This window comes from Carica papaya, chromosome 9 (assembly GCF_054855325.1).
Source record: "Carica papaya isolate Zhongbai chromosome 9, ASM5485532v1, whole genome shotgun sequence".
Classification (NCBI taxonomy): domain Eukaryota; kingdom Viridiplantae; phylum Streptophyta; class Magnoliopsida; order Brassicales; family Caricaceae; genus Carica; species Carica papaya.
The window spans coordinates 18,478,586-18,504,469 of record NC_142317.1 but is presented as its reverse complement, the minus strand read 5'-3'; the positions used below and the strand labels follow the sequence as shown (position 1 = coordinate 18,504,469).

General features: G+C 32.9%; 1 pseudogene; it reads right to left on the bottom strand.

The window, feature by feature from the left end:
* Positions 1-205: 205 nt before the first annotated feature.
* LOC110810519 (neutral/alkaline invertase 3, chloroplastic-like) lies at positions 206-22,747 on the bottom strand (annotated as a pseudogene).
* Between the last annotated feature and the right edge of the window lie 3,137 nt (positions 22,748-25,884).

Here is a 25,884-nt window from a genome sequence, read left to right as displayed (position 1 = left end):
TCTTATCATCACTCTCTCAGACAATGGCTTACATACAAGTTGAATTTTCTCAACTGATCTGGAATCAACTGAGGAAATGTATTAAAAAGTTCTATTGTCAAGCATTATTTTAAATGGCATGGTGATGATTTATGAGACAAGAAAATACCATAACCAATACAAAATAATTTACAAGATACAGAAAATGTCATAATCAAACAATTGAGTTAAAATAATGTAAAGGTATTCTCGATTTACAATGAACTCTTTAAAAGAATGCCTTCCACTCCTATAGTACTATGTATATGATATAAAGTCTGTAAACAGGAAACAATTTGTTTAATCTCCATCCAAGAAAATGTTTCAAGCTAATGTTAATCCTAAATAAACATATCATCTTTACATTAAGATCGTATGATACCCGAATTAATGCTCAAAAGCTTTAACCCCCAAATAAAATGAAAAATAATCCACTGTTGTCATTACCTTTATACATTTAAGTTGTTCAGATAGGGAAGTTGAGCTACAAATTGAAGTTACCTACCCATGTGTGAAAGCAACTTCAGAATCTTATATTACGTAAGTCTTTTAGGAGTTCTTCTGACCACGCTTTCTTTTTGGATTAGTCCTTATCATGCAAGAGAAGGCTTTGGAAAGCTTAAAATCCTCTTCAGTTATCATAATTTTAGCTGCACTTGTATCTGCAAGTAGAAGCTTAGCCACAAGATATCCAACAATTGACCATGTCTAGAATAACTGTGATTGCTTCCCGATGAACCTTCCTCTTTTTGTGTCATAGTATTAAGGCCATTTGTCTCTTGATTTGCATCTTTCAATAACTTAAATAGCTCTTGCAGGGATTTCTGGTCTTTTCATCTTTATGGATGCAATAGTAAGCTACAAAAAGTCCATTTCTAAAATCCTAAGTCGCACTGCCAACATTCCTTCATTATTGCTTTATTTTATAAAGCATCCACAAGGTGCCATATCCTATTAGATTCAATCATGACAACTCAGGAAACTTATACCTAAATATAACTTCTACAAAGGGTTCTTTGGAGCAATGAATAAAACATTAGTAGCAGAGAGAATATTTAAGAATAACAAACTAACCTACCATAGTAGAGTTGGCCAAGAACCACCATTGTGGTAAGACCAAGGCCTGTATTAGAAGGAAACATAGTGAGAAATATTAAAGATAATGAAGAAATAGATCATATATAAATAATACAAGAGTAGATATCTTACGTGTCCTTGGAATCACTACCAGTGATTATTTGCCACTCCTGACTTCCAAGAGGGGGATAACATAGCTTGAATGGCATGTCTGCTACCAAATCTGCCCATTTCACTTTAATAAGATCAAGTATGGCATGTGACTGATCAGCTGTTGCCAGACTGCTTACAATAAACCATATGTGTTACCTGTAAGTTTCCAATTAGATAACCTCCTTTATTAGGCATCCATTCCACCAACCAAGGAGAAATTTCATCTAGGTAAATGTTGAACTTATTAACTACATCATATGAGTACTCGTAAGTCTTGTAACGATAAATCTCATTAAGTTTTCACAAATCAATCCAATAATACTCCTTGATGTGGAATGAAAGAGCAAGTAGGTGATTATTCAGTGCCCAGATAAGATCAGCTGATCCATCTTTTGGAGCAAGCATTTCCTGTGCACAGAGTAAGGTAAAATAAAATATTGCCTGCAAGAAAAGAAAAAGGATTAACTGGAGATACCACAAGAAAAGAAGGTAAGCAAATAAGATCTCTTAGTTATAAACTCATAAATTTAAATAATAGCTGATTCATGTAGGTTAGTGAGTCAAATCACAATCTGTTGTTTCCACCAACATGTTACAAACATACTTAATGCACAATCCAGATCTCCATAGTGTCAAACATGTAAGCTATGAACTATCTTAAAAAATATAAGCTATAAACTACACAATCTCCATCATTTTAAGGAGTTGCACCATTCGAAAGTAACCAAAAATACAATGAATAATAATACTAATAGTTGAATATTTTTTGAATTGATCCGACTAGAATCATGTGCTTATTGCACCTGCCAGAAACTCACTTGAGATGCACCAAGATATGATATCAATTTAACTCAAGCTTGTCAACTACTTAATCCTTGCTTTATTTTCAAATTTCCACTATTGTTTCCCAAATTGATTTAGTTTTATAATTTCACTTCCAGCATAGTTGCTGCAAAAAGCCACTATTACACCATGTGCAGAATTATTCTGTACAACCACTCTTTTGGTACGAAAGTCACAAGCTCCAATAAATCAAAAATTGAATACTAAATGTCCATTACCATTTCAAATGAACCATAAAGGCAATTTTTTCTTTGCTTGAAATAAACAATTGACGAGCACATATGGTTATTCAAATAACTGTTAGAACAAAAAACGAATATGCCCTGATGATTCCTTCATTCCACATAATAGAGTTAATTACCTCCCATTTTTACTCAGAGGGTTAGGTTTTGAAACTTACAAATGTAAATAAAATGTAACTAGGAAATGACTTGGTCTAGTACTAAGTCAGTGTTGGATGACCATCTTCTCCATTTACTTTGTTTAATTGCAAAAGGTATTATTTCCAGCAGTGAGACCTTTTTTCACCATAGATAAGTTATTGTTGTTTCTCTCAATAATCTGTCGATTGGCATGTAAAGTTGACCAATGGATATGGTGGATGGCGTGACATCGTTGTTGATTGTAGAGGAGGAGGATGGGGGCTGGGACTTAACTAAACTTGTCCCTTAATAGCAAGAGTGGTATGACCTCTGTTTGGTAGGAAGACTCTTGACGAAAGCGGCTATAAAGTTTGAATCGATGAAGAATACACTGGCAGATCTGTGGAGGCCCATAGGGGGAGTAAATATTATAAATCTTATCTGTGGCCATTACTTATACAAATTGTTTTGCAAAGTGGATTTACAAAGAATGCTTAATAGAGGGCCATGGTTGGATGCACGAATAGTTGGATGCACGAATAGTTGGATGCATGAATAGTTCTATGGTGATCTCCAGCCGAAATGTAGTAGTTTGTTACTGGTTTTGGTGGTGCGTTTCGGTTCTAGTAGCCGCACATGAGGCGAGTAGCACTCCGGCAGCGGCGCATGGTGAACTGGTAGCACACACATGGTGACACAGGGTGACTCTAGAGAGTGGGATTGCATGCCCAAGGTAAAACTAGTTTTATTGGGTTTGTTTCTAAAAATTTCTCATCGTTTACTACGCATGTTATATAATTATGAATGAGGAAATTAATCAAGTGACAATGGAGATTTAGAGGAGAGCGTAGACTCAAGTCAATAAGGATTCTGACACTTTTTCTGACTCGACTGTAGGTAAGGGATTGGGTTAGTTTATTTTAGAGGCCCCCATGTTTTTATGAAACCTTATTTTTTGTTGAGATGACTTGTTTATAGACTTTATGAACTTTTCATGTTTTCCACTACGAGTTTTATGAACTCATCATATTCGCATGTGCATAATTGCATATGATTGAAAACCTACATGATGTTGTGTATGATGTATAATTTTGTATTCATAGTTACTTGTATGTATATGCAGATTTTATTCATGCTAGTTATCGAGTTATAAATGTGTGTGACGTATATATATATATAAATGTATAATTATAAGTTGTGCCACGTGTGTATGTATGAGTGAACAATTTGTATGTGTCTGCTTATGGAATATATATGCCTTGTGTGAACATACAAGTGTACTTATGTTTATGTATTGCGTGTTTATATATATACTTATTTGAGTCCATAACTGTGCATATAAAGTGTATGTATTGTGCTTATTATGTAGGCTTTTTGATGCATAATATATATGATATATAAGTAGGTGCATGTCTAAGTAGGTCATCTAATAGCAAACCTAATCACTAAAAGAATAACAAAAGAATCTTTAAAAGACGAAAAAATTTGTTTAACCGGTATCACCAAGGGGTGTGTGTGTGTGTGTAGCCTTTTGGCATGTGACTGTGGTGAACCCTACCCGTGGATACGGCTTCAGCCAGACAAGGCAAAGTGATAAGAACTGGAAACTGTATACTGTGTACTGCAAACTATATACTGTGAATTGAACTGTAATGTATTCACGTGGTAGAGGGAATCCTTACTGTCCTCGTTGATGCCGACAGAAATGACATCGCGTAGTGAAACTATTCTTAATAAAATATGAGCTGATAGGAAGTCATGAGTGAAGTTTACGATACTAAAATACTGAATTGATATCTACTGAACTGCTTACTACTTAAATTATGATACTAAATACCAAATTATGTTATTTATGAAATTGTTATGCCCTGAGTTATGATACTGAAATAAAAAATTCTGAATGTTTACTAAATGAACTGATTTAGAAGATTTGGTGATTGAGTGTGTGCATGTCTTTATTATGGGCACTGTTCCTTTTCCTTAGTGAGTCCGTGAAGCTCACCCCAATTCACACCCCCAATGCAGATTAGTCAAGATCAAGAGTAAGTTCAAGGTCGAAGGAAGACTTTGAAGAATCTTTAGTAATAGTAAGAGTTTATCTTATAAAGTCAGTTAATTATATGATATCGATGTAATGTAAAGAATCTTGTAAACCTTATGTCTTGTAATTCCGTATAGGGATGATTGAATCTTAGGTTTTTGTTTATTACTGCGTAAATTTTATCAGGCTATATGTGTGGATTAATGCTCATTTCTCCATGGAGAAAACGGGTCGTTACAATTGGTATCAGAGTTCACATTCCTCGGAACCATCCCTTATATCATGAGGTTTAGGATTCCTATAAGGTTTAAAGTCAAAAGAAATTAGATAATACACACCTTATGAGATGTTTTGGAACTTCCTCCAAAACATCCGCGGATGTGAAATAGGATTATAGTCCCAAAAGCCTGAAAGGATAGAAGTTACAAGAGTTAGAATATGATGAATCTAGAGATCCAAGAAGTAGGGCTTCACTCCAAAGCTAATTGAAGATGGTGAATAAGCAATAACCATAATCTATCATATTACATAAAACTATAGAAAGCTTAAGTACTACCAAAGGAGATTACCTAGTAGGAGCAAGTAGATAAATTTTTGGAGAAGACTACAAATTTCCCTGAAGTCGGGAAATGAGTTTTAAAATAGGAAGATTCCCTAAAGTGAGAAAAAAATCCCTCGAATGGGAAGACGACCTTTGGTGGGAGAGAATTCTCCTAAGTGGAAGAAAACCCCCCAAGTAAGTGGGTTTTGGAAAGTCCTTTTATATAATCAGATAATTATTGTAATATTCTAAAGAGTTGAATGATAAAAATCTTCTCTCATCCTTGATGCATCCAATATAACGTTATTTCTTTTAAGATAAAATCATTATTCATTAACAATAAAAACCATCATGCTCAAGTAAATGACCAAAACCATCATGCTTAAGTGAAGCAAAAACTGAGGAGGTTCATGAACAATTATCTATCTTTCAGAAGTCCTTATTCATCTCTAGCTAAGCTATGCATTATTCTTATTATACTTTTGAATCCAACTAGAAAGAAACAAAATACAAAATGAAAGCTTAAACATCCTCAAGTATAAACCTAAACTCATAAAAATATTCATGAAATATAAAATTTATACTTGGTACAAAATTTACCATATAATTAAGTAAAACAAAATCTATACTAAATTAGATTTTAGGACAAAAAATTTGTATCATAGTGCAACACTAAGAAAAAAAAGAAAAGATTAAAACCTTAAGATTTAGATGTAACACCGTAGTTTTAGAGCTTTATGAAGACTTAATACAAGCTCAAAACTTCATAGTTGTCTTAAGAAAGGTCTACAATGTGAGAACAGTTTTAAAACCCTACACAACCTTTTGGCAAAGCTATCTTGTAACCTCATAGGTATCTCAAAATATCTCTACAAGCCAAAAGTTTCCTTATCCTCAACTACACTTGAACCTTAACATTGTTTATCCCAAATTAGGTGAGTAGTAATGAAGCACTACACAAGGACCAATGAGTTTCCTTTCTTGATGTTATCATGACCATGATGCAATACATTTTGGTTTTATCTAAGAAATACCTTAAAAAGAGTATTACTACCTCTTATACAACATATTAGAGAAATTAATATTACTTTTAGACTGTTAAGTAAAGATATTAATTGAGAACAATTGAAAATGCTATATGTAACACCCACTAATTTTATAATATTTATTATTATTATTTTTAATTTTTAATTTATTTTATTTAGTTTATTTTATAATTTTTGAATTTTAATTGATTTATTTAATTTAATTTAATTTAATTTAATAAAAATAAAAATAATAATAATGATAAAATTGGGTAAAAATATTATTTGGATTTAATTAAAATTGATTTTGGAAAAAATGGGTGAAAATTTGGATTCTGGGGGTATTTTTAAAAAGAAAATCAGAAACCGGGGGTCAAACCGCAATTTAAAAAAATTGTGCCCCGTCAGTGCCACGTCAGCAGCCCCGTCAGCGGCCCAGTCAGCAGCCCTGGCCAACCAGGACCTGCCGCATGGCAAGGCCACGTCGACCCAGGAACGGGGCACGTGGGCGATCCGCGTGCACGCGATCGGACGGCCCAGATGCGTCCCCGCGCGCACGGACGGCCCAAATCAAGCGTGCGCACGGACGGCCCAAATCAAGCGTGCGCACGGACGGCCCAGATGCACGTGCACGGACGGCCCAGATGCATGCGCACGGACGGCTCAGATTCAATCAAGTATAGACGGTCCAGATTTAATCGCGATGGACGGCCTAGATTTAATCCAAATTAAATCGCGATCGAACGACCCAGATTAAATCAAGATGGACGGCTGTGATTAAAAGGCAAAGGGTATAAATAAACCCCCCACACCTGACCACAAAAACCCTAGCCGCCACCCGCCGCCGCACCGGGGAGTTTTCCGACCGCCGATCGAGGTAAATTTCATACACCCAGCTCATTTTTCAATGCTGAGTTCCCCTGTGGCCAAATCGGAGTTAAACTCCTGGCCAAACGGCCGAAAAACACAGCCGAAACTCAGCGGCGCAGCCGCGCCCCTCCTCAGTTTTTGCTTCCGATGAGGCCCTTCCCGGCCTCCATTTGATACAATTTTTATATCACCGTGATCACCATTTTTTTCTCTATAGGTTGATCGGAGCCAAATCACCAAAACACGAAACTCGCCGGAGAGCCGCCGCACCCGAGAGCACCGCTGCCGGTAAGCTTCAGTTTTTCGTAATTTTTTGGCCCCCCGAGGCCCTAGGGTTGTTTTATCACAGGGACCGATGTAAGTGTGGCCGAATTCGACCGAAAATGGCCAACCCGAGGCGAATCGCCGCTGCTTGCGGATGCGCCGTCGCCGGAGCACGGAGGAGCCGCCATGCCAGAATTGCGATATTGGCCGAAAGGGGCCCCGGGTCTAATTTGTGATTTTTTAGGACACGTGCAGGTACCAGTAGTGCGTTTCAGTTCCCTGGGAAAAATTCAGGAAAAATTAGGGACAGCCTGTAGGCGCTCTGTAGAGCCGTATTCAGACCCCGTAAACAAGTAAGGATTCCTCACCCTATTTCCTATCACGGTATTAAAGTTCAGTAAATGATAAAACGGTATTTCATGCTTCAATAGATGTGTGAAATTGTTTAAGGTTGCTAATGGAGCCCGAGTCTGGTGTATTTGTCGGTCAATTGTTGTTTGTTCCATTTTACAGTTTTAAATGCAGTATGATGTCTGATGTTTCTATTTCATAGTTTCGTGTACAAACATCACTGTTTTATTGATTATGGGTTGAATGACTGAGAACCCGATGTTGTGTGTTGTTCTGTGTTGGCATAAATTACTGGTTTGCTAGTTTGTGTGTGATTTAATGATGCTGACTGAGGAAAAAGGGAATAAAAGGTAATGTAAATTGATAATTGTATAATGTGGTCAGCCTAACTAGATATCCTGGGAGATGGTGGACGGACCGGGTCCGTAGGGAACCCTACCGGGATTGTGGTCTCTCATACCGGACGGGGTATGGAGACCTTATGTGTTTTGGCGCCCATACTGGACGGGGTATGGGGACGGCTCGTTTCACCCTCATACTGGACGGGGTATTGAGGTTTATAGTTTTGGCGCCCATACCGGACGGGGTATGAGGACGGCCCTGGAATCTGATTACAATTGTTAAGGGTTCACGGGTAGCGGGACCCCTATGGATCCCCATGGATACTAGTAGGCTGGTAAATGAGGAAAAATATGTTGTTTAATGATTGAGATGCAAAGGCATGGTAAGTATTCTGTTATACAGTTCATATGATTTCATGATGATGACAATGTTATTGCTTTCGTATGTTGTTTTATGAACTTCACCGAGGTAAGTGGACAGTAAAGGATTTTATTATTGATAAAAGAATTTGTTGTAAATTATGCTCCATTGGTCTTTTTGTGTTTTCTACCCAACTTTACCTCCGTGGCGGTGAGATAGTGTGATATCTTTACTGGGCTGGTGTAGGTCATTCCTTATTTAACCATTTCAGATCAGGAAGACATTGTTTCCGAGCCCGTTCCGCAGGAAGACGGCGAAGGGGACGCCTAAAGACTCCGTAGTGATATTTACAGTTATTATTTTCGAGTTTCTCTTTTAGTTAGTTCGCTCTTTTATACTTTGAGCACGTTTTTGGTTTTAGTGTAAGGGATGTTAATCAAAATTTCTATTACGCTTCCGCATTTGACCTTTTTAATACACATATTTAATTTTAAAATTCTGGGGCCGTTACACTATATCATTTGTTAGATAAAATGATCTTGTAAATCCTTAATTATATATTTTTATAAATATTGAACCTTTCAACGTGAATTTCATTAAAATTTCTTGCCCCAATATATAAATTACTTAAATCTCACTTAAGTTTGGTTATTAAAATTTGATATACATAAAAAAAGCATATATCATGTAAATTAAAGAATAAATTTTTGCTTCCTAGTAATACTCTATTGAACTCTCTATAGTACTATCAAATGCAACAAACTCCTTACAAGATACAAGAGATGGAAAATGGTGATTTTATACATTTCAAAAGTTGGGAATTAAGCCCATTAAAAAATTGATGTTTTTTTATTACCGTTGCACCCATTGTGGACCTTTTTTTCTTGGTAGGGTCCTTGATTAAAGTCGCATGGTCAAATCCTTTGCTGGCTCCAAAACCATAGTTTCTTTGGGAAACTCAAGTGCACGAGCCACAATATCCGCTAGGGGCAACTTCTAGTAAACTCCCTTACACAGTGTCATCCCATATAACATTTTGAATATGAATATCCCTAGTGTCCACCAATCAACCATGTTTTTATGCCTTTCACCAGACACAATTTCTGGTGCAAAGTACTCATGGGTCCCAACAAAAGACATTCATTGGACATTGATTGACTCTGTGATGACTTCCACAATGGTGTGATATGTTGACTTTTTTTCTATTTGTGTTGGCTAGGGTGTAAGCAGGAGGCTACTGTAGGTGCGATATAATTGGGTAAAACGCATGATGAATTTGAAAAGTTGGGTTGCTCATCAAGATAACATTTTTTGTGTGATTGATGATGCATTTTGATCAGAAATTATATGGATCGTTGATGTGGAATTATCGTCTTTTTGTGAGAGATTAAAGTCAGTCAATGAAATGTGGCATCGAATCTTAATAACACATTTTTGGGCTTTAAATCACAATAAACTATCCTCATCATGTGTAAATATTCTATGGCCACTATGACTTCAGATGCATAACACTTGTGTAAAAAAGAGAAGATCACAAATCTTTTAAAAGAATAAATAAATGAATAAATTTAAATGACTTTGAAATATATAAAATTGAGTTTGATAAGCTTTGCGAATAGCTTGTTGAAAATTTTAATACTTTATTCTATTTAATAGATTTAAGAATATGTTTAATATATTATTGAAATATAACTATCTCTTGTAATATTAACCAAATTAGTAAAAATATATAATACATTTAATTTATTAATAAATAAACATGTTCATGAACTTGTAAACCAAATTTGTTCATATTTGAATTTGGCTCTTATACTTTAACATTTTGGGACCATATGAAAAGAAGATTTTATTAATTAATAAAGATAAAAATGAGGATGGTATCTATATATATATGCATAAATATGAGAGAATCAAGAAACTGCAAAGGGGAAAGGTTAGAAACTTCAAAGAAGATACTTATAATGTGGAATTATATAAATATATTGATACAATATCATCCTGTTCGAGCTAAATAAATTAAAATTTTAAAAAAAAATTCTAATTACAAACTGATATGGGAGAAATTTGTTTTATTAACTTCATTAACTATAAATTTTATAAATGATTATTACTTGATGATTATTTATCAATTTTCAATTAAAAATACTTTTAAAATTAAAATTATATAGTTTCTAAAATTAACACCTCAACAAAAAAAATTGCAAGATTATCAAACCTAGTTAATGTAAATATAAGTGCTGTATCATATTTGTATTTTATAGCTTGCAAATCCATCATATTTCCTGCTTGGTTCATATCTCAAAAGGAAAAATAATTTACTCTATAATTAAGAAAGGTCTCACTAGGAACATAATTGCAAGATAATTAATGAAAATGCCACAAAGGAACCAAAAGTGAAACCCCACTAAGCTTATATTTATTTATTTTACATACCCTAAATCTTACGTGTATACTAAAATTGTACAATTCAAATTAGAATTGAAAAAGTTTTGAATTTTCAAAAACCTATGGTTTCAGAAAATTGTGAACACTACAACACTAGAGTTTTTTGCCATTTTGTATTTTTTGCCTAAATTTTGTCTATAAAACTAGTTTATCCATGTATATTATAAACTTATCATAAATACAAAGATTGCATAATTTTGGAGTAGAATTAAAGAACTTACAAATTCTAAAAATAAGGTACTGTTGTAAAATGTACTTAATATGCATTAACTTTTTTGCCACATTTTTTTATTTCTTTGGCAAATTTTTGGCTACCAAACTATTTTATTTACATTGTAAGCATTTCATAATACTAAAACTATATGATTACCATTAGAATTGAAGACTACATGAATTTTCAAAATTTGAATGGTGTAACTGAATGTGATTAGCAAGTAGTAATATTTCAGTCATATTTTTTTTTTTTAGCTAATGTTTCATCATCAAACTATTTCCATGTCTTTTACCAGACATAATTTCTAGTGCTAAGTACTTGTGGGTCCCAACAATGTGATGATTTCCATAGCCACACAATGTGTTGCCTTTTTTTGTTTGTGTTGACTAGGATGTAAGTAGGAGGCTATTGTAGGTGTGATACAATTGAGTAAAATGCATGACGAATTAGAAAAGTTGGATTGATCATTATGATAACAACTTGTATTTATGATTGATGATACATTTTAATTGGAAATTATGTGTGTCTTTGATGTGGTATTATTGCCTTTTAGTGAGAGATGAAGGTCAGTCAAGTTCTTGTGGCTGTTGAATCTTAGTAATACGTTTTTGGGATTCAAATCATGGTAAACTATCCCTATCATGTGTAGGTATTCTAAGGCCACTATGACTTCAGATGCATAAAACTTGTGCAAGAAAGAGAATGTCACAAATCTTTAAAAAAGAAAATAAATGATTAAATTTAAATAAGTGCGAAATATATAAAATTGAGTTTGATAAATTATGCAAATAGCTTATTGAAAATTTTAATATTTTATTTTATTTAATATATTTAAGAATATATTTAATATACTATTGAAATATAATTATTTCTTATAACATTACAGCCAACCCGAGGCAGAGCGCCGCTGGTCGTAGGTACCGTAAGCGCGTTTCAGTTCCCGAAGAAAAATTCAGGGAACCCAGGGACCGCCTGTAGGTGCAGTAACCGTCTAGTTTTCGGCGTCGAATCAAGTAAGGACCCCTCACCCTATTTCCTATCATGGAATTAAAGTTCAAATAAATAATAATACGGTTCTTTTGTACAAATTAAATGGATGTGATTGATTAATTACGGATTGCTAATAGAGCTCAAATCAGATATTATTTTCTGTCAGTTACTGTTGATTTATTGTACAGTATAAAAGCATGATGATATCTGGTTTATATATTGTATGGTTTAAATGCATGTATTACTGTCTTACTTGGCTACTGTTTGATTTTGGGAATCTAAGATATGATTGCATTGTTGGATGCATGTTACTTATTTATGTATTTATGTTTGATTTGGTGACGGAGACTAAGGACAAACAGGAATGAGATGTGATCTGATAAATGGATAAGATGACAGCCTCACTAGATATCCTGGGAGATAGTGGACGGACCGGGTTCATAGAAAATCCTACCGTGAACGTTGTCTCATACCGGACAGGGTATGGAGACTTGGTCATTTGGCGCTCATACCGGACGAGGTATGAGAACGGCCTGCTTCACCCTCATATCAGACGGGGTATTAAGGTTTAATGTCTTGGTGCCCATACCGGACGGGGTATGGGGACGGCCCTGGAATCAAGATTGTTAAGGAAAATAGTTCACGTGTAGTGGGGACACCCCTATAGATCCCCATGGATACTAGTAGGCTGGTAAAATGAGAAACGGTGATAATTAGTTATTGTTAATGAATACGAATTTATGATATGTTCTATGTAACTGATTTTGCATGAAATTGTGATCTGTATGATATTATTGCTTCTATAAATTGTTTACATAAATTCTCTAATGGTAAGAAAAAAGGTAAATGGTTTTATTTTAAATAAATATATTGGTTTAAATCAACTGCTCCATTGGTTGTTTGGATTTTCTACCAACCTTTGCTTCTGTGACGACGATATAGTGTGATGTCCTTGCTGGGCTAGTATAGCTCACTCCTTATTTAACCATTTCAGATTAAGAGGACCTGGTTCTCGAGCCCGATCCGTAAGAAGGCTACGAGTAGATGTTAGATACTTTATAGTTTCTTCTATTTTTTCTATTTTTCGTATTTCTTTCAGAGAATTTATTTCGTGATGTTTGTTAGTACTTTTGAGTTATCGTGTAATGGATATTAACCTTAACTTTTATTTCACTTCCGCACTCAAATTATTATGTGCATTTTCTTTTTAAATTTTCAGGATCGTTACATGAAAAGTTGCTAGGTAATATGCGAAAAATAGAGGAATTCATATGTCCATTTCGTGCCCACCTTATCTATTTCTCTATTTGAAAAAAAAAATTTGTTTAACTTTTGGATCAACAAAAAGGAGTGCAAAAAAAATTTAAAAATAAAATAGTTCATCCTTGTCTTAAAACCTAAAGAAAATGGATTCTACTTAGTTACAAGATCCTAAAGCTTTTATTTTTGTGTTGGTTGCATTTCATTGTAGTCACCATCAATCGCCTCTCATTATTTACTGAAGTGTCGGTTCTCATAATTGGTCATCAAATACTATATTTTAAACAATAAATATACATCATTCGATTCACTTATTTATTATAATATTAAATAATTCATTCAAATTAGGTTCTATTTTATTATTTAATTGAACTATAAATTTAGTGGTATTTGTTTTTAATACTGAATCAACTTATACAATGGAAGTCAATATAATAGCATCCAATAAAACATTATTTCTTTTAAGATAAAATCATTATTAATTAACAATAAGAACCATCATCCTCAAGTAAATGACCAAAACCATCATGCTCAGGTAAGTGAAGCAAAAATTGAGGAGGTTCATGAACAATTATTTATCTTTTAGAAGTCCTTTCTCATCTCTAACTAAGCCATGTATTATTCTTATTATACTTTTGAATCCAACTAAGAAAAAAAAAATAAAATGCAAAACGAAAACTTAAACATCCTCAAGTAATAACCTAAACTCAGAAAAATATTCATGATGTATAAAATTTACACTTGGTACAAAATTTACCATATAACTAAGTAAAACAAAAATCTATACTAAATTAAATGCATAAAAACTGTGCAAGGAGGAGAAGGTCACAAATCTTTTAAAAAAATACATAAATGAATAAATTTAAATATGTTCAAAATATATAAAATTGAGTTTGATCAGTTATGCGAATAGCTTGTTGAAAATTTTAATACTTTATTCTATTTAATATATTTAAAAATATGTTTAATATACTATTAAAATATAATTATGTAACGACCCCGGAAAATATAAAAATGAAATGAGTATTTAAATATATCGAATGCGGAAGCGAGTTCAAAATTTCAGTTAACATCCCTTACACGAAAAACCAAACAAACGTACTTAAAATATAAAAGGTTAAACTAACTAAGAAAGAAAACTCGAAAATAAACTATGCGTATGACTACAGAGTCTCTAGGCATCCCCTTCGTCGTCCTCCTGCGGAACGGGCTCGGGAACCATGTCTTCCTGATCTGAAATGGTTAATTAAGGAGTGAGCTACACTAGCCCAGTAAGAACATCACGATATCTCACCGTCACGGAGATAAAGGTGGGTAGAAAACCACAAAAAGACCAATGGAGCATAATTTACAATAAACTCGTTTATTAACAACAAAACCTTTTATCAATAATAAATCTTTTACCATCCACTTACCTTGGTGGAATTTATGAAAACAATATGAGAAAAACAATAACATTATCATAATCATTGAATAATCTAAGCTGTAAAACATAACACTTATCACGCCTCTTGTAATTCAATCATTGTACAACATATCTTTTTTTTCTCATTTACCAGCCTACTAGTATCCGTGGGGGTCCATAGGGGTTCCGCTACCCGTTAACCTTTAACATTCATAATCAGTTTCCAGGGCCGTCCCCATACCCCGTCCGGTATGGGCGCCAAAACCATGAACCTCAATACCCCGTCCGGTATGAGGGTGAAACGGGCCGTCCCCATACCCCGTCCGGTATGGGCGCCAAAACCATAAACCTCAATACCCCGTCCGGTATGAGGGTGAAACGGGCCGTCCCCATACCCCGTCCGGTATGGGCGCCAAAACCATAAGATCTCCATACCCCGTCCGGCATGTGAGACCACAATCCCGGTAGGGTTCCCTACGGACCCGGTCCGTCCACCATCTCCCAGGATATCTAGTCAGGCTGACCCCCATAATACAATTATCAGTCTACACAATCTTTCATTTTTCCTTTTCCTCAATCAGCATCATCAATTCACATTTAAACAAGCAAATCGTAATTCATACCAGACAGACAACATACAGTATCAGTTTCTCAGTCATTCAACCCATAATTAATAAAAACGTAGTACATGCACACAAATCTGTAAAATGAACACATCAAACCTCATTTTGCATTTAAAGCTGTAAACAGGCCAAATAACAGTAAATCATCAATCACACTAGACTCGGGCTCCATTAGCAACCTTAAGCAATTTCACACATGCGTTAATTCAAGAAATACTGTTTTATCATTTTGAACTTTAATACCGTGATAGGAAATAGGGTGAGGGGTCCTTACTTGTTTTCGGGATCCGAATACGATTCACAGTGCGCCTGCAGGCTGTCCCTAATTTTCCCCTGAATTTTTCCCGGGGAACTGAAACACGCTAACAGTACCTGCACGGGTTCCAAAAAAAATCCAAATTAGGCCCAGGGCCTCTTTCGGCCCAAATCGCAACTCCGGCACGGCGGCTCTGCCGTGCTCCGGCGACGGCGCCGCCGCTGGCGGCGGCGAGTCGCCTCGGGTTGACTGTTTTCGGCCGTTTTTGGCCGAATTCAGCCACACTCGCATTGGTCCTTGTCAGAAAACAACCCTAGGGCCCTCGGGGGGCCAAAAAATCACAGAAAAACGGAGCTTACCGGCGGCGGCGCTCTCGGGTACGGCGACTCTCCGGCGAAGTTCGTGTTTTGGTGATTTGGCTTCGGTCAACCTGTAGAGAAAAGAATGGTGATCACGGTGATATAAAAATTGCATCGAACGGAGGCCGGGAAGGGCCTCGTCGGAGGCAAAAACCGAGAGGGGGCGCGGCGGCGCCGCTGGGCTTCGGCCGCGTATTCCGGCCGTTTGGCCGGGATTTCGGCTTCGATTTGGCCATAGGAGGAATCAGTGGGGAAAAACGAGTCGGGGGTATGAAATTTACCTCGATCGGCGGTCGGAAATTTCCCCGGTGCGGCGGCGAGTGGCGGCGGGTGGCGGCGGTCGGCCTCTGGTTCGTCTTCTCCGGCGAGCGGCTGGCGGCTAGGGTTTTTGGTCTGGTGTGGGGGTTCTATTTATAACCCCTTGCCTTTTGATCACAGCCGTTCGTTTCGTTTTAATCTGGGCCGTTCGTTTTTGATTGAATCTGGGCCGTCCGTGCGTTTGAATCTGGGCCGTCCGATCGCGTGATTGATCTGGGCCGTCGGATCGCACCCACGCGGATCGCCAACGTGGCTCCTTTCGGAGTGACGCGATCTTGCCACGTGGCAGGCCCCGGTTGGCCGGGACTGCTGACCGGGCCTGCTGACGTGGCTGCTGACGTGGCCCCCCCTTTTTTTTTTTTTTTTTTTTTTTTTTTTTTTTTTCCTCCTCCTTTCCGGGTGCTACAAATTATCTCTTGTAATATTATCTAGATTAGTAAAAATATATAATATATATAATTTATTAATATATAAACAAGTCCATGAACTTTTAATCCAAATTCCTTCATATTTGAATTTGGCTCGTTTACTTTTAACATTTGTGGACCATATTAAAATATGAAAAGAAGATTTTATTAATTAACAAAGATGAAAATGAAGATGCTATCTATATATACATATATATATATATATATATTTATGCAGAAATATGATAGAATCAAGAAGGTGCAAAGGGAAAAGATTAGAAACTTCAAAGAAGATACTTATAATTGAGAAATATATCAATATATAATGTGTGTGTGTACATATATATATATATAACCTTCTCAATTTATGAATATGTATATGTGTGTGCCTGTGTATATAGATAATATATGTACGTATATTTACCATACTAATTGCGTTGAATATTGTAATAATAAATTAACAATTTATATAATCATATAATATTTTTTATAGATATAAATAATTAATGCTGTTGTATGTACGTACCAAGCAGCAGCTTCGTTGAAGCGTTTATCCGACTGCCTTTGACGAAGGACGTGAAGATCGCTGCTGGGACAGAACTCAGTGAGTAAACATGACCACCGATCACAAATGAATTTCATACTTATTGGTGACACATATGATTTATGCCAAATATGATTGCCCATACACCATCATATATATGGATTATATGTTTATATATATATATATATACACATATATGTCAAGGCATCTGATGAAAAGAGTAAGGAAGGGTAAACTTTCATACATAATTAATAACGTCATAAATAATATCAATTAGTGAATATAGTTCGTATTTATTTTTTATTATACATATTATTTACATATTTTTTTACTGAATTTTTTTAAAACTTTTTAAATTTTTTTTAAAAAGGTGCATAGACAGTGAATGCAACCAAACATGAATTCCCAGTAATAAAGGAAAAAATAAAAACCTTTCTTGATGTAATATTCTATTTTATAAAATTTATTTTTATATATATTTTTTTCTCTTATAAATTTTGTAAAATTTTTAATTAATTTTAAATTTACAGACTTATACAATATAAAATATTCTATATTTTAATAAAAGTTGAACTCATAAATTTTAAATAGAACATAAGAGTTTTATCTACAATCATATTATTATAATTCATTATAATTATCAATAGCTATAATTATGCACTAGGCAAAACAGATTTTTAATGAAGTAAAACTCATGCTCTATAAGTATGCAAATTTAAATTCAGTTAAAATTTTTACAAAGTCCAAAAGAAAAAAGATATGAATAAAAATTTAATTTCATAGAATATATAAAATAAAATATTACCTTAAGAAGGATTTTCATGTTTTCCTTCACTAATGAGAATTCATGTTTGATTGCATCTAATGCTTCCATGCACTTTTTTATTTAAAAAAAGAAATTTTAAAAAAAGAATACTCAGTAAAGAGATATATTAGTAACATCTGCAATAAAAAATAAGTATAAAATTCATTTATTATATGAATATATAAAGACTATTAATTGATTTATGACACAATTGTATATAAAAGCTTATCCTTTCTTTCTCTTTTCATCAAATGCCTTGATGAATTCCTCATATTTCAATGCTATTTGACAAGCGCAAAGGCTGCAATTAATATCAGCTAATTATTTTTTAGAAAATAAAAATTTAGTACATCTATTAATTAAGTGATATGCATCAATCATAACACAATATAAATAATCTCCAAGTAAGAATACACATTAAAATATAGTTTGACTCGAGATTAATCAAGTGATATAAATTAATTACAATACAATAAAATAACTTTTAAATGATGATAAACATAAAAATAAAATCTGACTCAAACTTATAATCTTTTGTAAAAGAAAAAACACATCAAGTATTAAACTAATTATTTAATTAATTAAGTATACACACATATAGTTAATTAAATTAATAATTATTTATCTTTTGGGTAGAAATCTAAGTACTTTTATCCTTATCTATAAGAGTATGAGTTCAAATTAGACTATATATCTGATGACATATCATTTACTATTAAAATGTATGAATTTTTACTTGCAAAAATTGTAGTTGAGAAGTTTTATTATCAAATATATATTATAAGATCAATAATAACACACATAAATACTCCAAATTAAAGAATTTTGAGCTGTGATGATTAGTATTACTTCTATACCTTAAGGAGGTTCCTTTAGTCTTGATGCAAAATGCACAAATCTTGAGAAAATCTGCATCACATACTTTGTCCTTGCAAATTAAGAGAAGAAACCAAATAACTAAAACCCATCAATTAATCAACTATGGTTAATAACTACTCAAATCTATATTGAGATATATATTATGTACACATACAAAGCTTTATCCATCTCTGATAAGGTGATTTCATATTCAACCATGAAAGTGGAAAACAGGTCATAGAAATAATTAGGACTGCAACCATAATCTCCTTTCATTTCATGTGCTTCTATAAGAAAGTGATATACCATATCCTTTAGCAAAAATCGAACGCAAATCAATCAACAACATCGATATATATAAACGATCAGTAAACAAATAAGAGAAAAATAGATAAGATGTTAAGCACTAAACGTCTTGTTCTATCGAGTGGAGCATGTGGAGGAACTGTGTGCTTCGATCCTCGTATTCATTGGATAAGAGTTATAACAACCCATACGATAATAAGAAGTCGGGGTACCTAAGAATTTATATTCCCAGCACAAAAAATACAATAAACTTCTATCTCCAAATAAAAATAAGTACGTCCAAGCGTAGTATTCACATCCCTCTCTAGTGAGGGTTAACCATTACATCTATTTAAAATCAAGAAAACATCTAATTAGAGTTTGTGTAATTCATCCTTTCTTATACGTGCATCACACAAAACATTGTCTCTGTTCACATCCCAGAGTTTGTTTGTTCTGTTGTTAATCCCATTCCTACTTCCAAACAACATCACTTTCACCCTCACAAAAAACACTATCTCTACTCACCTAGATTTGCCTCCCAAAATTTTACATTTATTTTGTTTTCCTATCTTTTCTCACCAATACCACCATTTCCCAAATAGACATCAAGAGAATTAAATACAAAAGATAACAGAATAATAATTCCCAAACAGACATCAGATTCAGACCACTATTTTCCTATTTTTTTTATTTCCTATCTCTCTCTCGTTTTCATCCTTTAAATTTTTCTCCTATGGTTTTAACATATCTCCTCTGTCCTCTTCTCATAGCTGTCCACAAGATAATTCCATCATTTCGTTTGATCTTCTGTTTATCTCCAAATCTCACTCTTCATTTTTTTTTGTTTTTACTCCTGGTTTTAATATAATTTCAAGATCAATACATTTCTACCCAAAAATATTTCAAAGAATTTAGACGATAAATTCTACTCAAGCAGTGAGAGTCAAATTTCTCTTACCTTTGTTCTCGGTGACGACATTAATTTGATTGACAGATTTCTCCCTTGTTCCGCTTTCGATTCCACCGCTAGTTGATTAATCTGATTAAAGAAATCACACAAAAACTTCATCTTGGTTTACCCTGACTATGAATTTTCTTATTCTCCCTCTTCCCGTGCAACCCAACATCCTCTTTTAAAATGAAGGAGGAACCATCAGAACCGTTGAGGATGGCAGCGAAATCCCTAAATTAAATAGAGATTTCACTATAGTTTTGGATAATTGAGGCATAATCAATATTTTTACTTTTAATAATTAAGGTAGAAACTAATAATATCTGCTTAAATATAATTTTATATTTATATATTTACTTTTTAAAAACAAGATTTTTATCTCTTTAATTGCTTAAGTCGTAATCAAATATTTAAATTTTAAAGACTACTGAAGAAAAGAAATCTCTAAAATTTGACTTGTAATAAGCATTCAATTCTCTAAATTTAGATATTCTTTAAGTTTATTCTTATGATAGTTGTTTTAGAGATAACATAATGAAAATAATTTTAAAATTTTAAAATATTTGATTACATAAGTTCAAAATAATAAAAATAAGATTTATCTCTCTTTAATTTTTAAATTTTAAAGACTGATGTAGAAAGAAATCTCTAAATTTTGACTCTTAGTAAGCATTGAATTCTCTATATTTAGATACTTTTAAAGTAGAATCTTGCAATAATTCTTTTAAAGATTACATACTTTAGAATGAAAAATAATATAACAACTCTAAAATATTTGATTACATAAATTTAAAAATAGATTATGACAATTATATTTTTTTCTTCTTTTTTGATGCTTTTGGAATTTTTTCAATCTTTCTTTAATGATATGATTTATATTTATGATGCAATATTTAGATAGAAAATAATAAGATAGTTTGTTTTTTTATAAAATTAGCTCTATTAATTTCTTCATCACAATATAATTTCTTCATAATCTTATCCTTATATTTGTTATTGTGTTACAAAGTGATCAATTTTAGGTGATCAGGAAATAAAAGAAGAGTTAGAAAATAAATGGTAGAAAGAGGAGGAAAAAGATAAGGAAATGAAATAGGAAAACAAGAGTTAGACTGGAAGCATTATAGAGGTAAGTTCTCTTTTTTTTCTCCTAATGCGTAACGTACAATTAGGTAGTAATTATAAAGTAGATTCATTATAAACAGTCATATTCTTCCTACGATTCCTAAGTTTCAGACCGCAAACTAACTCCAATTACATATTTGACTTTCTATGAAATTACCTCTTTACTCTAAATAACAGAAAAACATAAAAGTACAATCTAAATTAAATATGTCCAAAAGTATATATGTGTACTTACATTAAGTGATATTAAATCTATCTTATTCATTCGATTCAATTTTTACTTTTTATGTATTTATTAATAATCCTTTGCATGTTGAATATATTCTATATTTTATTTTTGAACCACTTAGATTTTTAGCTTGAATTCATTGAATGAAATTTTATTTTATAATCCTTCATATATAAGAAGATCAATTAGAATTCAGCTCTCAAAAAACATAAATAAGAGAGTTTAAATATTAAAATTGTGATATATTTTTAAATTATAAAATATGGGAGAAATGTAGCAATTAAATTTCTTAAGAAAATGATGAAGCTTGTTTATAAATTAAAGCAAATGGGACAATTAGATACATATACAAATATTTTAACTTCTAATACTATAATACTATACTATATATATTTTTACAATATAGTTTCTCAATGAGTAGTGTAATTTGACCCACAACCTAAAAATTTCTATGTAATTTCTTCATTTACAAATTGAAAATACATACATATTTATGAGGTTAATTTCTATTGTTGTTGGAAATATATTTATTTTTTTATTTTTGATATTTCTTCATTTGTGTGAAAGCAGCTTTAGAATCTTATATTACATAAGTTTTTTAGGAGTTCTTCTGACCACACTTTCTCTTGGAGTTAGCACTTATCATGCAAGAAAAGGCAAGATAAGCTCAAAATCCTCTTCAGCTATTAGAATTTTAGCTGCACTTGGGTCTACAAGTAGAAGCTTAGTGACAAGGTATCCAACAATTGACCATGTCTGGAATAACCGTGCTTGCTTCCTGATGAACCTTCCTCTTTTCGTCTCATAGTATTAAGGCCACTTGTCTCTTGATATTTGCCTTTCAACAACTTCAATAGCTCTTGCAATGATTTTTAGTCTTTTCATCTTTATGGCTGCAATAGTAAGCTGTAAAAAGTCCATTTTTAAAATCTTAAGCCGCACTGCCAACATTCCTTCATTATTCCTTTATTTTATAAAACATAAAGAAGGTGCCATATCCTATTGGATTCAAGCATGAACACTCAGGAAACGTCTACCTAAATATAACTTCGACAAAGGGTTCTTTGGAGTAATGAACAAATTAATAGCAGTAAAGAGAATATTTAAGCATAACAAACTAACCTGCCATAGTAGAGTTTGCCAAGAACCACCATTGTGGTAAGACCAGGGCTAGCATCAAAAGGAAATGTAGTGAGAAATGTTGAAGATAATGAAGAAATAAATCATAAATAAATAATATGAGAGTATCTTATGTGTTCTTAGGATCACTACCAGTGATTATTTGGCACTTTGAACTTCAAGAGCAGGATAACATATTTTGAATGGCATGTCTGCTACCAAATCTGCCCATTTCACTTCAATAGCATCAAGTATGGCATGTGACTGATCAACTGTTGCCAGACTGCTTACAACATACCACATGTTTCCTAGAGAAGAAAATTGGAAATCCATATATGTTGTATGTAAGTCTCCAATTAGATAATATTCTTTATTAGGCATCCATTCCACCAACCAAGGAGAAATTTGATCTGGGTAAACGTTGAACTTATTAACTGCATCATTTGAGTACTCCTAAGTCTTGTAACGATAAATATCATTCAGTTTTCACAAATCAATCCAATAATACTCCCTGATGTGGAATGAAAGAGCAAGTAGGCAATTATTCAGTGCCTGGATAAGATCAATTGATCCATCTTCTGGAGCAAGCATTTCACGTGCACAGAGTAAGGCAGAATAAAATAGTGCTTGCAAGGAAAAAAAAAGGATTAACTAGAGATACCACAAAAAAAGAAAGTAAACAAATAATATCTCTTAGTTACCAACTTATAAATTTAAATAATAGCCGATTCATGTAGACTAGTGAGTCAAATTATAATATGTTGTTTCCACAACATGTTACAAACATACTTAATGCACAAACTAGATCTACATAGTGTCAAACATTTAAGCTATGAATTATCTCAAAAAATATAAGCTATAAACAATACAATCTCCATCATTATGGGGAGTTGCACTATTCGGAAGTAACCAAAAATACAATGAGTAAAATTCTAATAGTTGAACATTTTCTGAATTAACCAGACTGGAATCATGTACTTATTACACCTGCCAGAAACTCACTTGAGAGGCACCAAGATATGATATCTATTTAACTCAAGCTTGTCAAGTACTTAATCCTTGCTTTATTTTCAAACTTCTACTATGAGTCCTACTTTGTTATTTGATTGACCTACAAAATTAGCCGTATTTCTTTCTAGTACGATATTAGTTTATACAAAGTAAGTCAATACAATAACATCCATTAATAGTAAAAACCATTTTGCTCAAGAAAGTCAACAAAAAACTTAGGCTCATGAATACATATATATCTTACCTTTGTTCTCGGTACATTTCTAGCTAAGTTATATATTATTAGATTAAACTTTTAAATTTAACTAAGAAGAAAAGAAACAAAATACGGAATGAAAGCTTAAAAATCCTCAAGTAATTACCTAAACTTTAGAAAATATTCATCAAGTATAAAATTTGTACCTAGTACCTTTAAAAATAGTCCTATTACAACTAGAAGTTAGACAATAGACGATATAATTTTAGTGATTGATTCAGACTCTCACAAAAGTTGAAATGTTGCTAGGTAATATGCGACAAATAGAAGAACTCATGTGTCCATTTTGTGCCCACCTTATCTATTTCTTTACTTGAAAAAAAAAATTTGTTTAACTTTTGTATCAACAAAAAAGAGTACCAAAAATAAATAAATAAATAAAATAGTTCATTTTTGTCTTAAAACCTAAAGAAAATGTGATATACTTTGTTGCAAGATACCAAAGCTTTTATTTTTGTGTTGGTTGCATTTCATTGTAGTCACCATCAATCACCTCTCATTATTCACTAAAGTGTCAATTCTTATAATTGGTCGTCAAATACTATATTTTAAACAATAAATATATGTTATTCAATTCACTTATTTATTATAATATTAAATAATTCATTCAAATTAAGTTTTATTTTATTATTTGATTAAAATATAAATTTAGTAGTATCTGTTTTTAGTACTGAATCAACTTGTACAATGGAAGTCAATACAATAACATCCAATATAACATTATTTCTTTTAAGATAAAATCATTATTCATTAACAATAAAAATCATCATGCTCAAGTAAATGACCAAAACCATCATGCTCAAGTGAATCAAAAACTGAGGAGGTTCATGAACAATATCTATCTTTCAGAAGTCCTTGTTCATCTCTAGCTAAGCTATGTATTATTCTTATTATACTTTTGAATCAAACTAAGAAAGGAAATAAAATGCAAAATGAAAGCTTAAACATCCTTAAGTATAAACCTAAACTCAGAAAAATATTCATGAAGTATGAAATTTATACTTGGTACAAAATTTACCATATAACCAAGTAAAACAAAATCTATACTAAATTAAATTTTAGGACAAAAAAATTGTATCTTAGTGCAACATTAAGAAAAAAAAAAGACTAAAACCTTAAGATTTAGATGTAATACTGCAGTTTTAGAGCTTTATTAAGACCTAATAGATGCTCAAAATCTCATAACTGTCTTAAGATAGGTCTAGAATATGAGAACAATTTTAAAACCCTACACAACATTTTGGTAAAGCTATCTTGTAACCTCATAGGCATCTCAAAATAGCTCTACAAGCCAAAAGTTTCCTTATCCTCAACTACCCTTGAACTTTAACATTGTTTATCCCAAATTAGGTAAGCAGTAATGAAGCACTACACAAGGACCCATGAGTTTTCCTATTTGATGTTATCAGGACCTTGATGCAATACATTTCAGTTTTATCCAAGTAATACCTTAAAAAGAGTATTACTACCTCTTATACCACATATTAGAGAAATTAGTATTACTTTTAGACTGTTAGTAAAGATATTAATTGAGAACAATTGAAAATGTTATATCATTCTTTAGAAAAATTGATCCAATAAATCTTTAATTATATATTTTTTATAAATATTGAACCTTTCAACATGAATTTCATTAAAATTTCTTGCCCCAATGTACAAATTACTTAAATCTCACTTCATTTAGTTATTAAATTTTGATGTACATAAAAAAAGCATATATCATGTAAATTAAAGAATAAATTTTTTACTTCCTAGTAATACTCTATTGAACTCTCTATAGTACTATCAAATGAAACAAACTCCTTACAAGATACAGGAGAAGGAACAAATGGTTATTTTATACATCTCAAAAGTGGGAAATTAAGGCCATTAAAAAATTGATGTCGTTTGATTGCCATTGCACCCATTGTGGATCCTATTTTCCTGGTGGGGTCCTCGATTAATAGTCGTGTGATCAAATCCTTTACTGGCTCCAAAACCATAGTTTCTTTGGGAAACTCAAGTGCTCAGGCCACAATATTCGCCAAGGGCAACTCCTAGTCAACTCCCTTACACGGCATCATCCCATATAACATTTTAAATATGAATATCCCTAGTGTCCACCAATCAACTGTGTTTCTATGCCTTTCACCAGACAAAATTTCTGGTGCTAAGTACTCATGGGTCCCAATAA